The sequence below is a fragment of the Pelodiscus sinensis genome, chromosome 23 (assembly GCF_049634645.1).
Source record: "Pelodiscus sinensis isolate JC-2024 chromosome 23, ASM4963464v1, whole genome shotgun sequence".
NCBI lineage: Eukaryota > Metazoa > Chordata > Testudines > Trionychidae > Pelodiscus > Pelodiscus sinensis.
In genome coordinates this window covers 10,801,134-10,815,619 of record NC_134733.1, presented here as the reverse complement: position 1 = coordinate 10,815,619, position 14,486 = coordinate 10,801,134, and the positions used below count along the sequence as shown (strand labels likewise).

Genomic DNA, 14,486 nt, shown 5'->3' with positions numbered 1-14,486 from the left:
AGAGCACCAGCACCAGCTTCCTGCTGGTGGGGGGAGAGGAGGGAGCTTTGCAGGTTGGATTAGGCTTGTGAGGAAGGAAGTGGCTCCAGCAGGAGGAACAGCAGCGCATTCACCTGGAGGCTTTTCCCACTGCTCCCATTGGCCAGAATCACAGCCAATGGGAGCAACAGGGGGCAGAGCCTGGGAGCCACTAAGCACCCTCCATCTCCTTCATGCCCAGACCCCATACCTCTCCCACACACATACGCCCCTCCCACTGAGACCATGCTCCCCACCCCACTCCTGCACCCACCTTTCCACCCAGACCCCTCACCTCTAGCCTGCTCCTACACCCAACCTCCTGGCTAGACTGCACCCTTCACCCCCTCCTGCACCCATTTTGTTATCATGGGTAGTTGGCTGGTGGTCCATGGAAAGGCCTGTGTTGAGCGGGATGGGCCACGGGCCAAAAAGTTTGAGAGCCACTGGGTTAAATAATCCAAGGCGTGGAGTGCCTCTTCCACCAACCATCATCACCTCTGGCTCGCAGCATGTGAGAAACAAAGTACAGGTCCCTGGCCATGCCCTTTCCACCACATCCAGCAACTGGAGGAGAGGAGGCCAAACTGCCATGACACTCAAGGATTAGAGTCCAGACGGGGAAAGACCCTGAAGCACATTCAGCTCCTGATCTCCTCCCTCCGTCAGTGGCCATGTGTTCCCCAGAGCAGGGAGGGGAGCAGTCAGGGGACCATTGCCAGCCCTAGAGGGGACATGTATCACCCACGGATCCAGAAAACTTGTAAGGGAGCCCTGTGTTACTATCATGCAGCCCTTGCGGGGGTGTGAAACCTACCTGCTGTTTTTAACAGCACCTGGCAACACAACTAAAACTACAAGGCGAGTCGAAGGCTGGGTCTATACTGCAAGCATAGTGATTGGGTCGCAAGTAGGCATATCCCTGCTAGCTCTCATCCAGCAAGCCGAGGGCAATAAGGGCAGCAGGGACTAACTACAAGAGCCAAGCTCTCCTGAATCTAGCCTGTGCCAGCTTGGACACTATATTATCTACATTAGCTAAATTAAGGCTAGGGTGGGCGTCCTTCCCCATGCGACAGTCACATCTTCACTTGCTTTGTAGACTCACCCGTAGGGCTGAGATGTAATGTCCAGCTGAGGTAGAGATAAGCGAGCACCGATTGAGCTAGTGAGTGGACTAGAGGCTGCACAAGCAAGCTGCCCCAGGGCAATCCCCCGGGATGCTGGAGCCCACCTGGCCACCCCAGTGGCAAGTGCTGCCCTGCTATTGTTAGCTTGCTAGCCAGATCAGAGCTAGCATGGGGATGTCTGCCTGACCTGGAAATTAGGCTGGGTGCCCTCACTTACCTCTCATTTCCGACAATGACAAGTGGCTGAAGCGAACATTCTGCGCTCAGCGATGGCACCATTCGGCACCCTTGCTGACAGCCTCAAGCTACGCCCAAGGTCCACGTTAGCCTTGGAGACTCAACTCTCACCTCAGGGCTGAACTTTCCAAAAAGGGTTGAGAGCATCAGCCTGGCTGCGTTGGGAAGTTCATGCAACCGTTGCCTCGGTTTCACTGGTGCTGCAGCTGAACAGGGTTTCATCTCCCAGTTCCATCCAGAGGGAGCAGCCGCTGAATTCACTTTGATGGGAGAGTAACAATGAATGGCCATGATGCATCAGGACTGTTTGGTCTTTAGTCTAGACAAAAGAATCCAGAAGATAGGCTCAGAGATCACTACAAGAAATGCTCAATTGTAATCATCCTGACAAGCCACTGGATGTCAGTGTTGATTGATACTAATGAAGCTGAAGGAATATTTACCCAGCAGAAGAAAACCTGTCTCTCTCTGCATCAAAGCAGCTTGAATGTGGATGAGGTTTCCTCGCATATTAGGGTTCTGCCTGGTCTGTTCTTGGACAAGAGACCTCCAAAGAAACCCAGAGTGGTACAGTTTGGCCACCATTCCCTCAGTCAGTACGGTCCAGTGCCCCAACCTGGCACGAAGGAGGCTGTGTTGTTTGTGTGTGTACGGAGGTCACGGGGGGAGGGGGAGAACCTCATCGGTCTGACTAGTGACCACAAGCACTCAGGACCTCGGTTGTAAATCTAAGCAACCCAATGCACTTTTTGCAACAGTCAGAGCAATAGCCGAGGTGTTTTGGCTTATTTCTGGCTGGGTAATTACATTGCACCTGGCTAACGCTTCCCTTGTCGTTTCAGTTGGATGCAGTTTTCACTGACAGCCCTGAACTGTTGCATAGCATTTGTGCGTGCTGTCCAAGAGCTCCTGGGCCCCGCTGTAGAAAGGGCTGCCTTGCTGTGATGTGGCACATGAGCTTGCTGTTTCATTCCATGCAAGGGGCTTCACTGAAATAGTTCAACATGAGAGTGGGTCCAAGCAAAAAAAAAAAAAATCACAGAGGTGTGGCAATGTAGTGGCTCTTGGCAGGGGCCAGGTCTTGTCTGGTTTAGTTCATACACAAAAGCAGTTTCATCAGATCCACTCTTTACCAGAAGCCAAGAACCTGCTGACCCTATCATTTATATTACAAGACAACTTACTCAGCGTTGCCTGGGTCCTTCAAGACAGGGCTGGTGGTGTGGGAGCTGCAAGAGTCAGGGCAGGAGGTGTAGGGGGCGGGAAGTTAAGGAGGAGCTCAGGGCGGGGAGCTGGGGATGTGTGAGGTGCAAGAGTGAGGGTTGGAGGGTGACGAGGGGTTCAGAGTGGTGGGGTCCCTCTGACAGGGGCCTTCTCTCTCCCTCCATCCTTTCCCCCAGTTGGCAGGAGCCTTCTCTCTCCCCCCAGTCTAGCAGGGCTTTATTCCTTACCCCTTCTAGCACTGCAACAAATGGCCAGGGGAAAAGGGGCTAAGGGCATGGGGCAGGGGGGCTACTTACTCGGTTGGGTGGCAGGCAAGATGCCCCAGCCTCAGCCCCAGCTCCAGCCGGTCACTGCCGTGTTGCTCTTCACTGCACTCACTGTCCTCAGTGGCCACTGTGGGTTTCACGTCCCGCCTCTCTGCCCCCTCCATCTGCAGGTTATGGGAAATAGTCCTATTCCCAGCACTTCCCATTTTCCTGGCACAAGCAAACTGTGACTTTGCTTTAAGTTAGGCTAAGAGGAAGCTGCCTACCAAAATTGTTGGCCCTGCCTCTTACTGTTTAGGAGGAGTTCTTAGACGAACGGACTCACAGACACACTTTATGTATGTAGCACTGAGGAGTCTAGCAAGATCCAGCAGCATTGTGCTATGTGTTGGACAAGCACACAGGAAGACAAGGCCCTTGTTCTAACAGGTGGTCTCCATCTTTGCCTCCTCTGATGCTAAAGGCTGGTGGCAGAAAGGCTGAAGGCAGCAGGATACAGTTTGGAAAGGTGTGTGTGTGTGTGGGGGGGGGGGATTTAGGGTCTAAAAGGCCAGTCTCACTCCCATCTTATTGAACTCAGACCAGCAGAATGGGGCTGACTTTAAATACGAGCTCAGCTGCAAATATTAAAAGGTGTCAGTTGGTTATTAACACTGCCCTTCCAAAACTGGGTGCAGTGACAACCCCCAGCTCCTGGCTCAGTTCTCCCTGCCATTCCGAAATTCTGGCATCCCTCGTTGGCCAACTTGAGCCCTGAGACAGGGGCATTTAGTGGCTGGATTAGCCTGCAAGGCCCAACCATTCAAGCTATCTCTAGACTGCAGGCTTCTTTCGGAAGCTTTTCCGGAAGAGAGCTGAAAAAACTTCTTCCAAAAAAGAGCGTCTACACATCAAAAACACATTGAGAAAGCAATCTGCTTTTTTGAAAGATAGTGTCCATACTGATTGGACGCGCTTTCGCATTTAAGCTGTCATTACTATGGATGGAGAGGCTATCAGGGCACTTGTGCTTTTTCCTCTTTCCTTTTCTTTTGAAAGAACTCCCTCTTCCCCATCCACACACGCCGTTTTCTGAAAGAGCACTTTTGGAAAAAGGCTTCTTCCTCATAGAAAGAGGTTTAACCATGTCAGGAAAACCCCTCTGATCTTTCGATTTTTTGTCAAAAGAACGTGATTGCAGTGTGGACATAAGTGACGTTTTTTTTGAAAAACAGACCTTTTTCCAAAAAAACCTCTGTAATGTAGACATACCCTCAGAAAGCAACATAGCAGCCACCATGGAAAAAGCATCAGACATAAGAGGTCGTTCCTACAAGCCATCCTATGCTGGCTGCCAGAGGACTCACACTGCTTTGTATCTACTGGCCCATTCGCTGGACTGTGTCATCTAAGGGTATGTCTACGCTACAGAGTTTTGTCGGAGAAACGGCCATTTTTCTGACAAAACCTATGTTATGTCCACACTGCAATTGCATTCTTCCTAAAGTAAATCAAAAGAACAGAGGGGTTTTTTCAACATTGGTAAACCTCTTTCTCCGAGGAAGAAGCCTTTTTTGAAAGAGTTCTTTCAGAAAAAGGAGTGTGTGGATAGGGAAGAGGGAGTTCTTTTGAAAGAAGAGGAAAGAGGAAAAAGCACAGGTGTCCTGGTGGCTACTCCGTCCATAGCAATCACAGCTGAAATGCAAGATAGCGTCCATTCAGTGTGGACGCTATCTTTCAAAAAAGAAGATCGCTTATTCGATGCCCTTTTGTGTGTGAACGCTCTTTTGGAAGAAGTTTTTTCGGAAGAAGCCTGCAGTCTAGACATAGCCTAAGAGACATCTTTGTTAACTGTACTGTGGGAATGCCTAGCACCCATTGTGAAAACATGTAATAAAAGGGACTCAATTCTTTTATAGAAGGACCAACTGCTCTTGTCTAGCTGCAATCATGAGCCTGTCGGTCTCTCTCTTGACATTTAATGCATGCAAACAAGCCCTACCGAGATTTATCTAGCCCCGCTCTTTAATAGAGTAGACATTTAGGAGTGGATTTTTAAAGGCTTAAAGATGCAGATGAGATTTTAAAAAGAGCACCAATCTGCATCTGTCAGCAACTAACCTTTAAAAGTCGGGCCCTTGGAACCTGATCCAAACTTCACTGGAAGGACCTGGCTGAACTCAGGATAAGGCCCTTGCTGCTGTGCAAAGTGTATGTAAAATGCTCCTTGCAAGCTTGTGAGTGTGTAATGAAGTTTATTCTTGAAAATAAGGCTCTGTACTTGGCACATCGCTGCTGCCCTTCTCAAATATCGATACATCAATTCACACGCCCATAAAACTCCCCCACTAGAGGAACATACATCCGCCATAAAACTATCACCACATGCAAAGTGCAGTCATTCCCGCCTCCATAAAACTCCCTCACCCTTCTGTATGCAGAGGATCAGATCATTAGCAATACAGGAAAAGGCACCTAAGCATCTTCACTGCCTCCGGGAATTTGAGGGACAAACCACAAGTGAATATTCACTTCACTGCCCCACCAGCACCAGCAGTTTGAAAGCAGATTCATAGGGCATGCCTGATGTATGCAGCATGCTGGCTGCACGCAGGTGAAGCTAGCAGCCCAGGCACGGCAGTCTGGCCTTGAACAGGGAACACCAGTCCAGTCCAGCTGCTAGAGCACTATAGTCTTCATCAGGCTCTTCCCCTTTCTGTTATGCAAAATGTAGCAGGTAGATATGATGATCTCTATGTTAGTCAATGGACAGGCCTTGCAGATCAGGCATTCCTACCTTGCTTTTGGTTACAGCTCTGCCAATAACTGATCTTAGTTCACTGGTTGTCCTGAAAAATTGAAATAAGTTTTTGGCAAACTTAAAAAAATGTTTTGGGTCAAATGCAATGTCTTAGAAGGTTCTGATCTTTTTAACACTTATAAATTACATACAAATCAAAGTAAATTTCAAGAGAAAAATGTTGCCTATTGAAAAATGCAGCTCAGAAGATGTCAAAACAAGATGTTTAGATTCTTTTTGATTTGATGTTTGTTTCTGTTTTGACTGAAACAATTCAGCAAATTGGAAACAAATTAACAATAGTTTGTGGGTGACCGAAATCAGGCTTTTTTTTTGGGGGGGGGGGAGGAAGAAACAAAAAGAAACAATCCCTGCCCAAATGTTTGAAGGAAACTTTTTTTCCCCAGCTCTGCCCTCACTTTTCTATGTGCACCTCCTGTGTCTGCTGAGTGCATAAGTGAATTTGCATCTCCGGGCACATGTGCAACCAGTGGAGCATGGTAAAAGGGTGTCAGCAGGGTGAGTCACCACAGGGGTACAAACAGCCCCGTGGTTTTGGTGGAATAGGATCGCCTTTTGCTCTCTCTCTGGGAGAGTCAGCTATCCCACCAACTCAGTGTGTTGTTGCCTGCTCTAAGATTGCTTATGAATTGCCAGTTACTATGTTTAAGGTTGACAAGCCCTTTGTCCCAGGACCAGGCCCAGTATTCAATTATTCTATGGTTGGGAACTGTGATGTGCACAATTGCAACACTCTCACTATAGGAACTCTTGTATTTTTACAAATATAGTTTCTCAATACATTTAGCACAGACACAAACACCCCAATTTCATAAGATAAATAGGGAATGTACATCTATATTTCTATACCATACTCACACCATTCCGTCTAGCACAACCCGAGGTGTTAGCCATCGTCTTCCTCAGCTTCTGCACCTTCCCCATCATCACCGGTGGCCGCTTGCTGGCACCTCCCAAGGACTTCATCTCCTACCAACCCTAGGCAGGGATGCCACTTATGTTACACTGTTATGTTTGATGCACATAGGACATGTTTCCTTTTCTCCTTATTTGTATTTCCTTACCTTACTAATGGTGAAGTGTCTTTTTCCAGTAGGTCAAAATATCATTTATCTCAACTTATTATCACAAACATCAGTTCGTTACCGTGGGCCTTTTGTGGTTGTCTATCACATTTATTATTTGTGTCTTACCCAGTTATTTGGTCTGGTCTCAACCAGTTATTTTGGGGTTTTCTAAGTAATGATGGACCTGCTAAGTGCAAGGGTATTCTTAGAAACGCCTCTATTATGGAAAGTCCCTCTATCTTACCACCATCTGTCTAGGTGAACGATCCTGAACATATGTGAGCTAGCTGTATGAAAGGTCCCAGACAAAAATACTAACTTTGCCTTTGCTCAACATACAGAATGTGGCCTATAAGTCTCTTGTGTTACAGCCAAACTGCCATTGTAAACCTACTGTAACTTATTATTATAATAAACATATAATCAAAACCATAAGGAAATAGTAAATGTATATATCTTTAGGCAAGCAAGCAGGGTAGCCCTACAGTGTGTAGTATAGACAAGGCCAGAAAATACCAATCGTAGGGCTCAGACAGCCAAGTGCAGAGCAGCAGAGCCCAGAAAGTAGAGTGCAGAATGGAGAGCACAGGAGTGGGGAGCTGCAGACATCCGAGGGAGCAGAGTTTCTCATCCGTGGCAAAATCCTTTGCAGTGCTCTCTGAGGCTACATCTACACAGCAGCGTTATTTCAGAGTATTCCGAAATAACAAAGAGCGCGTCTACCCATCAAACCATTGTTCCAAAATAATGGCCAGCTGGAGGATTTCTTACTCCAACTCCTGTAACCCTCGTTGTACGAGCAGTAAGGGAAGTCGGAGGAAGAGAGCTCTAACTCGGACTTCCTGCTGGGCAAGACAGCACCAAAAGCTGAGATAAGCCATTTCAGCTTCAGCTACGCAACTGACTTAGCTCAAGTTGCGTAGCTTAATTTGACTTTTGCCCTGCGGTGTAGACATGCCCTGACTGAGAACTTGGGGAAGGAGGGTTCGACCCTGCTCCATCATTTTCCTGTATACAAATGATTTCTCTTTCAGTCCTCTCATTCTCCCCCTCTCTCCTTTCCGGAGCATACACTGGATGGCGTGCTTGACACAATCTGCAGCCTGCAGTCGCTCCGTTCAGCTGCACAATGCTTTGCAGAGCAGCTTTTGGCATTTTCTCTTTGCTGTGTTAAGGGCCTTTGAAGGTGAAGCAGCGAAAAGCATTGTCGGCGCAATTCATTCTATGGCAGCTTGTGCTGTCAGAGCCCCAAGGCAGGTCTGATCAGGTGCCCCTCATTGATGAGGGCTGCTTGAGCCGAGGCAGATAACAACACATGCCTTCCTCGGCTGGCTATGGAGGCAGCATGGCCTAGTGGATAGGGCATCAGCTTGTGAGGGCTTGTCTTCAAGTACAGTGGTGCAGCCAGGGGAGGCCCATGTGTATAGGTTGACTAGGCCGTCGCCTAGGGCGCCACGTTAAACGGGGCACCCAATGATGACATCACGCCATTGAGGGCTGTGGAGGTGGGGGTGCTGATCACACATTCCACCTAGGGCGCCAGATGCCAGCAGCCCACCTCGAGCCGCCCCTGGGTGCAGCTGTAGGGCTTTAGCTAAGATGTTACTGCACCGATAGGAGAGCTTCTCCCGCTTGGCGTAGTTAATCTACCTCCCTGGACAGGTAGGTCAGTTTAACTACATAGCTCAAGAGGTGGATTTCTCACACTGCAGAGTTATCCCCCTATTGTCTGTAGCATAGAGCCGGCTTGAATCAAGAGCCACATGTTCTAACACGGGTTCAGCTGCGAACCTTGTGTGAGTCACTGTCTCAGTGGTCGGTTGAGGAGACGGAGGAGCCAGAATGGACCAATGTACATTGCCAAAGAGCCACGGTAATGTCAGCAGCCCCCACATCCGCTTCGCCTCCCGCTCCAGCACGTCCCACAGATCAGCACCTCCCCTGCCCCAATCAGCTGTTTCGCAGCATGCAGAAGGCTGTGGGAGGGAGGAGAGAGGGAACCGCAGGCTCTGGGAAAGGAGTGGAGCTGGGTCCAGGCCTGGGGCAGAGCCAGTGGTTGAACAGTGAGGTCCCCCTCACCCTCCGGCAGTTTGGAAAGTTGGAGCCTGTCGCGAAGTCGGTGCCTACCTATGGCAAGCAGCTGCGTATTAACTTCCGAAGAGCCGCATGTGGCTCCGGAGCCATAGGGTGGCCGTATCTGGTGAACTCTTTGTGGGGAGGAGCTGTCTTGTGCCATGAGTATGTGCAGCGCCTGGCACACGGGGTGGTTCGCAACACTGTTGCAGTACCACCAGGGCTGCCATGGCCAGGAGGGGAGCATGGTCTCGTACAGAGGTGGTGGGGCCATGTCCTGTGTTAAAGCTACGTAGCACAGGGGCCTGTCACCCTGTGCAGCAGGGACTCCTCTGCTATCCAAGGGTATGTCTACACTACCCCGCTAGTTCGAACTAGCGGGGGTAATGTAGTCATCCGCAATTGCAAATGAAGTCCGGGATTTGAATTTCCCAGGCATAATTTGCATGAAGCCGGCCGGCGCCATTTTTAAATGCCGGCTAGTTCGAACCCCGTGCCGCGCGGCTACACGCGGCACGGAGTAGCTAGTTCGGATTAGGCTTCTAATCTGAACTAGCTGTACTCCTCGTATAGACATACCCCAAGATCCTTAATGCTTCAGTCCACATTGGGAGGGGAAGGGCCACAGTGCTGTTCAAACCACACTAACAGCCCATCCTCTTGAGCCCAGAACAGGAGGTTTGCATTTGTTTTCAGGTCCATTTGGCTCCTCTTTCCAAGGAGAGCTTTAAATACCTTGCAAGCTGCAGTCCTAGTATGGCAATGCCTGCCGGCAGGCCAGGAGTACAAACAGCTCTGTGCACTGCAGGGGATGGAGGAAGCAACGTGTTCTAAGAGGCTTGGTTTTAATAGTTACCCACAGCTAGTGCCAGCGTCTCCGGAGGTCCATCTCCAGTTCTTCCAATAGCTCCTGACTCTCTCCTCCCTTTTTGCAGCCTTCTCATTGTCCACGCTCCCTTCAGGTTCCCAGCTTCCTTACAGTGACCAGATTCTCAAGTGACAAGCTAGGACAGTTGCTGGGGAAAAGAGATGGATAGATGGGGGGTGGGGTTGGCTGGGGTGCGGGCAACGTTTGGGCTTATCGGGGAGCTGGGAGAAATGCAGGTTGGCTCCCGGTGCCAGGTAAATCTGAGGAATGGCACCCCTGGCTCCCCAACAGGAACTCCCAGTTCAGGCCTGGGTGCACAGTTACAGCTGGAGCTTCCTCCGCAGAAGAGACAGGACTTGGGCATCATGCCCAGAAAGGGGATTCTTTGCTGGACACAGATAGAGCTTGAGGTTCTCGCTGGTTCCCTCGCTTCCAGGCAGGGCCTGCCTAAAGGAGGCCGATGGTGAAGGCCTGGGCCCATGGTGTTGCACGCACATGAGGGGACAGCTGCATGGGCCTGCTGATATTGAAGGCTAGTCTCTTTTTGCCTTACTACCCTGTGGCTCCTTGGCATCCCTTCCTCACATTCCAAGTCCCTCGGGTGCCTGCATAGTAACTGTCCATGGCTCTAGGGGCGTAGCGAGGGGGGGCAGGGAGGGCAGTTGTCCCCGGGTGCCATGTCCCCTCCACTCCTCCTGTCATCCCTCGGCTCTCCTGCTCCTCCTCCACCCACCACTGCCGGCTGGAGCCTCTTCCCTGCCTCTCCGCCCGTCCTCTCCGTCTCTGCCAGCGGGTTAGTGCGTGCGGGGGCCCAGCCCCAAACTAGGGTGCAGGGAAGATGCAGTACAAGCTCCCCCCTTCCTCCCAGGGTCGGGCTCAGCCGTGCACCAGGTTTGGGGCCCTGCCGCACAGTGGCAGCGGGGAGAGGGCGCAAATTTTGCTTTAGCCCCCGGGTGCATGACACCCTCGCTACGCCTCTGCATGGCTCTGGTAACAGCCCCAAAGAGGGAAGCACAAGCTGGTTTGACCTCGCGAGGAGAGGGGAGGGAAGAGGAATGGGAAGCCCGGAGGAGCCTAAGGAGAGAGACGCCGCGTGCTAGGGACGGCCTCCTGGGGCGCGCTGCTTTGAGTCGGTTTACGGGAATGCTGTTGCCGCCACCCACTTGACAATGAGCCCAGGAGCGTTTTGCCTCGCTGGCCCTGGGGCAGGAGGGGCCCTTCCCTCGTCCGTGGAGAGTCCTCGCGCCCTTGTCAGTGGCACTGAGCGCCGGGGGCACTTGGCACCTAGCCAGGCAGCCGCAGAGCCACAGCAGGCGGGAGGAGAGGGGTCTGCACCCTGGGTTTTAAATCTCAGCGCCAGTGGGATTCCCCTGCCCTCCCCGCCTGCAGGAAAGGTTGGGGAAAGCAGAGAGGCGGCTCAGAAGCCTTCTCATGACTAGGACTAGAAGAGGTTTCCCCTCCCCCCCAAGTCTCTCTGCACCACAGATACTAGGAGAGGAGGGGGAAGTGGGTAGCGCCAGGGGGATTCCCCGGTCTCCTCTCCGACAGGGGCACCTCCTTGACGGAGACCCTGTGGCTGTTTGCCCCCTCTCAGGGGTCTCCTTCTAGCCAGGACACTCACAGTCCCCACCACCAAGGAGTCCAACCGCCAGGCCGTCTAATGACCTTATCAGGGGCGGCCCGTGCGTACAGGCCAACTAGGCCATCGCCTAGGGCGCTGCGTTAAACGGGGCGCCCAATGGTGACGTCACGCCATTGAGGGCTGTGGGGGAGCTGATCGCGTGTTCTGCCTGGGGGCCGGCTGCCAGCAGCCCGCCTCTGGCCGCCCCAGGGCCGTATGCCAGGTCTTCTACCACACGCTGTGCCCAACACCCTCATCTCTTGCAACAGGAGGGTTTTCCCAGCCCCTTTCCGGGTGGCAGGAAGGAGAGCGCAGGCCCTTTCTCTCCTCTGGGCTCCAGTCCAGGGCAGCTGCAATAAGCAGCTAAGATCTGCTTCCTGCTGCTGCTTTCCTGGGGCCCTTCCTACCTTCCTCTGCCCATTTCACAGAGCGGCTCCTTCTATTGCTTTGTCCTAGGGGTGCTAGCTACGTTCTGCCCACTTCCAGGCTGGTGCAAAGTCCACATCAGGTCCCTGGCCACTGCCCTCTGCTTGGGCCGCAGGTCTTCCCCCAGCGGTGGCTGGTCTGCCAATTAGCCACAGCGGAGGAGGTCTCTCTAAACCCTTCCTAGCTGTTGCAGCGGGGGCTCATAGATCCCATTACAGCTCCTTTCTCCCACACTGGTCCATATGGATTGGCAGCCCCTGGCACAAAGGGGCCCTGGTGCTGCACGCCGCGCCTACATACCACACACCACACTTAGTGATCATGATGGCCGCCCATCGTCTCTCCAGACGGGAGTCTTATCGATCGTGTCACCGGAGTGCCGAGGAGCCCGCCCGAGGATCAGGGCCCCATGGTGCGAAGCAAGGTGCAAATACAGAACAAAAGAGACAGCCCCAGCCCCAAAGAGCTTACAGTCTATGTGTGCCCTTAAGAACCCATCTCCAGTCTCCTGCACCCGGAGCAGAACCACCGCCGGCCGGCCTGCTTCTCTGGAGGCAGCAGGGGGCAGTGTTGGTTGCAGACCCTCACGTACCTCCCCTCTGGCCAGGGTGCTTTTCGGATGGGAGGGACTGTGAATCAGCAAAGCATGACACTGGAGGGTGTGATTGATGCAGCTAATGCAAATGATCTCATCCTCTCCTGAGCTCCTGTGCTTGGTGTTGTCTCGCATCCTCGGGCCCTTGGGCAGAGGAGAGGCAAGGCTGCTCCTGAGCAAATGTCCCCTGCAGCTCTCCTAACACAGCCTGTGGTGCCTCCTAGCAGCTCCCGGCACAGGGCCCCTAGGTCCTGGCCTGGGCTCAGCTGTCACAGAAGACTCTGTTGGCTGTGTTACAGCCGCTCCTTCCTGGGGGTGGGGAGGGGGGGGGGGGGTAGCTCATTCCCAGCTTCCACCCCACCAGGCCAGGGTGCTCGCTTTTAACCTCACTGAGCCTCACGTCAACGAGGTGTCTCTGAGCCGAAGCCACTGAAGCCGCTTTTGTGTAAGCGAGAGGGGAATCAGGTTTCAGGCCTGGAGACTGGCCCACCTCTCCTGTGGGGCACAGCAGAGAGCCACAGGGAATAGCCAGCTATTTTGAGTACCTGGGGCTCGGGCAGGCAGGGGGCCTGCCTCGGATCCCGCAGGGCTGCTGGCTGGGAGACACTTACGTAAGCACCTCCTGGCCACAGCTTGCCTCCGGTGCCCTAGCCTCTCCTTCACCCCAATGCCCTGCCCCAGGTCACCACCAGCTTCTGACTCCAGCCACCATCTAAACCTTCTGCACCCCTCTCCCATTCTCCCCCACAACTCCCTCCCAGGCCCTGGTCAAAACTCCCTCCCAGGCCCTGGTCAAAACTCCCTCCCAGACCCTGGCCAAAACTCCCTCCCAGACCCTGGTCAAAACTCCCTCCCAGACCCTGCACCCCAAGCCCCTGCCTGATCACAACCGCCTCCTTTACTTAAACTCTCTTTCAGATCCCACATCCTCTCTTGCACCCCAGTCCACAACCCCAGCTCCCTTCTGCATCCAACCTCCATCCCAGATTCCACATCCACACCATAGAAAAGTGGGGTCCTTGATCACTTACCAAAATCTTGGAGTGGTCCTCTCATCAAAAATTATTGCCCACCCCTGCCATAGCCCCTTCTTGCTGGTCTCATTTGTTCTGTCCTCCATCCCACCCTAGCTAGTACTTAAAGCCCATATCCTCATCTCGGTCTCTCCTCTTGGACTCCTTTAAGTCCTTTATCTCCCACCCTAGTTGGCCCAGCTTAGCTCTGCTGTTTTTCCACTGAAAGGCACGGGTGAGCTCCTGGTCCTAATGACTTGTAATTGCCTTCCAGGACATTTGCATCTAAAGGTGCATTGCCTGACACAGAGCTGGCCAGGAAATGAGCGGTAAATCACCGTCTTTCACCGTTGCTGGCTCCCCCTTGGTCACACAGAGCGTTGCATAAATCCTACGGAGCCAGCCAAGGAGTAATCAGGCTGCAGCAATCCCTGGGAATTCCTGGCAGAGAGCGAGAGTGGTGAGTTCTGCACTGGAACGGACCTGCAAGATCCGTATCTGAGTTCTTCTGCCAGTCAGGCTGAGACACACGTCGGGAGAAGGGGAGCCAGGACAGAGGGGGGGCAGGCAACCACAAGAGTTGCAAGGAAAATTTAATTAACAGAAGCAATAGAGGCAAGTACTTTAAAGATGAACCGCTCCGCTAAGGAGGCAGCGAAATGAGTCACAGCTAGCAATGGGATGTAGAGAAGGGGGAGAGGAGTCTTTGCCCTTGCCCTGAAAGGCTGGGTGAAAAAAAAAGTGATTTAATATAGCCAGCCGTGTGGTGGTTTTGGGTAATGGGCAAAGAAATCATAGGCCAGCAAGAATATCTGTGTGTCTCCAGATGTTTCTTTCTTTCATGAGAACTTTCATGGTTATATTTTGTTATTGTGGAAAACAAAATCCAGCAAGGGGTGTTGTGTGTGTGTGTGTGTGTGTGTGTGTGTGTGTGTGTGTGTGTGTGTGTGGGGGGCGGGGGGGGGGGGGGGGTTACCCAGTTCAGCACAACATAAAGCTATAAACAGAAGCACAGCAGCTGGAAGAACTTTCGCTGCTGCCCCTGAAATACCAGCATGCCCTGGCCCTGGGCACAGTCCATGCCTTCCCTGCAGATTAATCAAGGAGTTCCCAAGTATTGAATGTCCGGGAATGGGGACTGATGGCAT

The 14,486-nt window shown here is 52.4% G+C and overlaps 1 protein-coding gene across 3 annotated transcripts in view; it reads left to right on the top strand.

Annotated features, from left to right (window-relative positions):
* The window catches only part of VWA5B1 (von Willebrand factor A domain containing 5B1), a 75,244-nt gene that overhangs the window by 2,539 nt on the left and 58,219 nt on the right, over positions 1 to 14,486 (top strand). For all 3 annotated transcript variants that reach the window (XM_075906395.1, XM_075906394.1, XM_075906393.1), the window contains exon 3: positions 13,613 to 13,798. The gene's annotated coding sequence lies outside the window, so the exon portion shown is untranslated. The remainder of the gene's footprint in view (positions 1 to 13,612; positions 13,799 to 14,486) is intronic.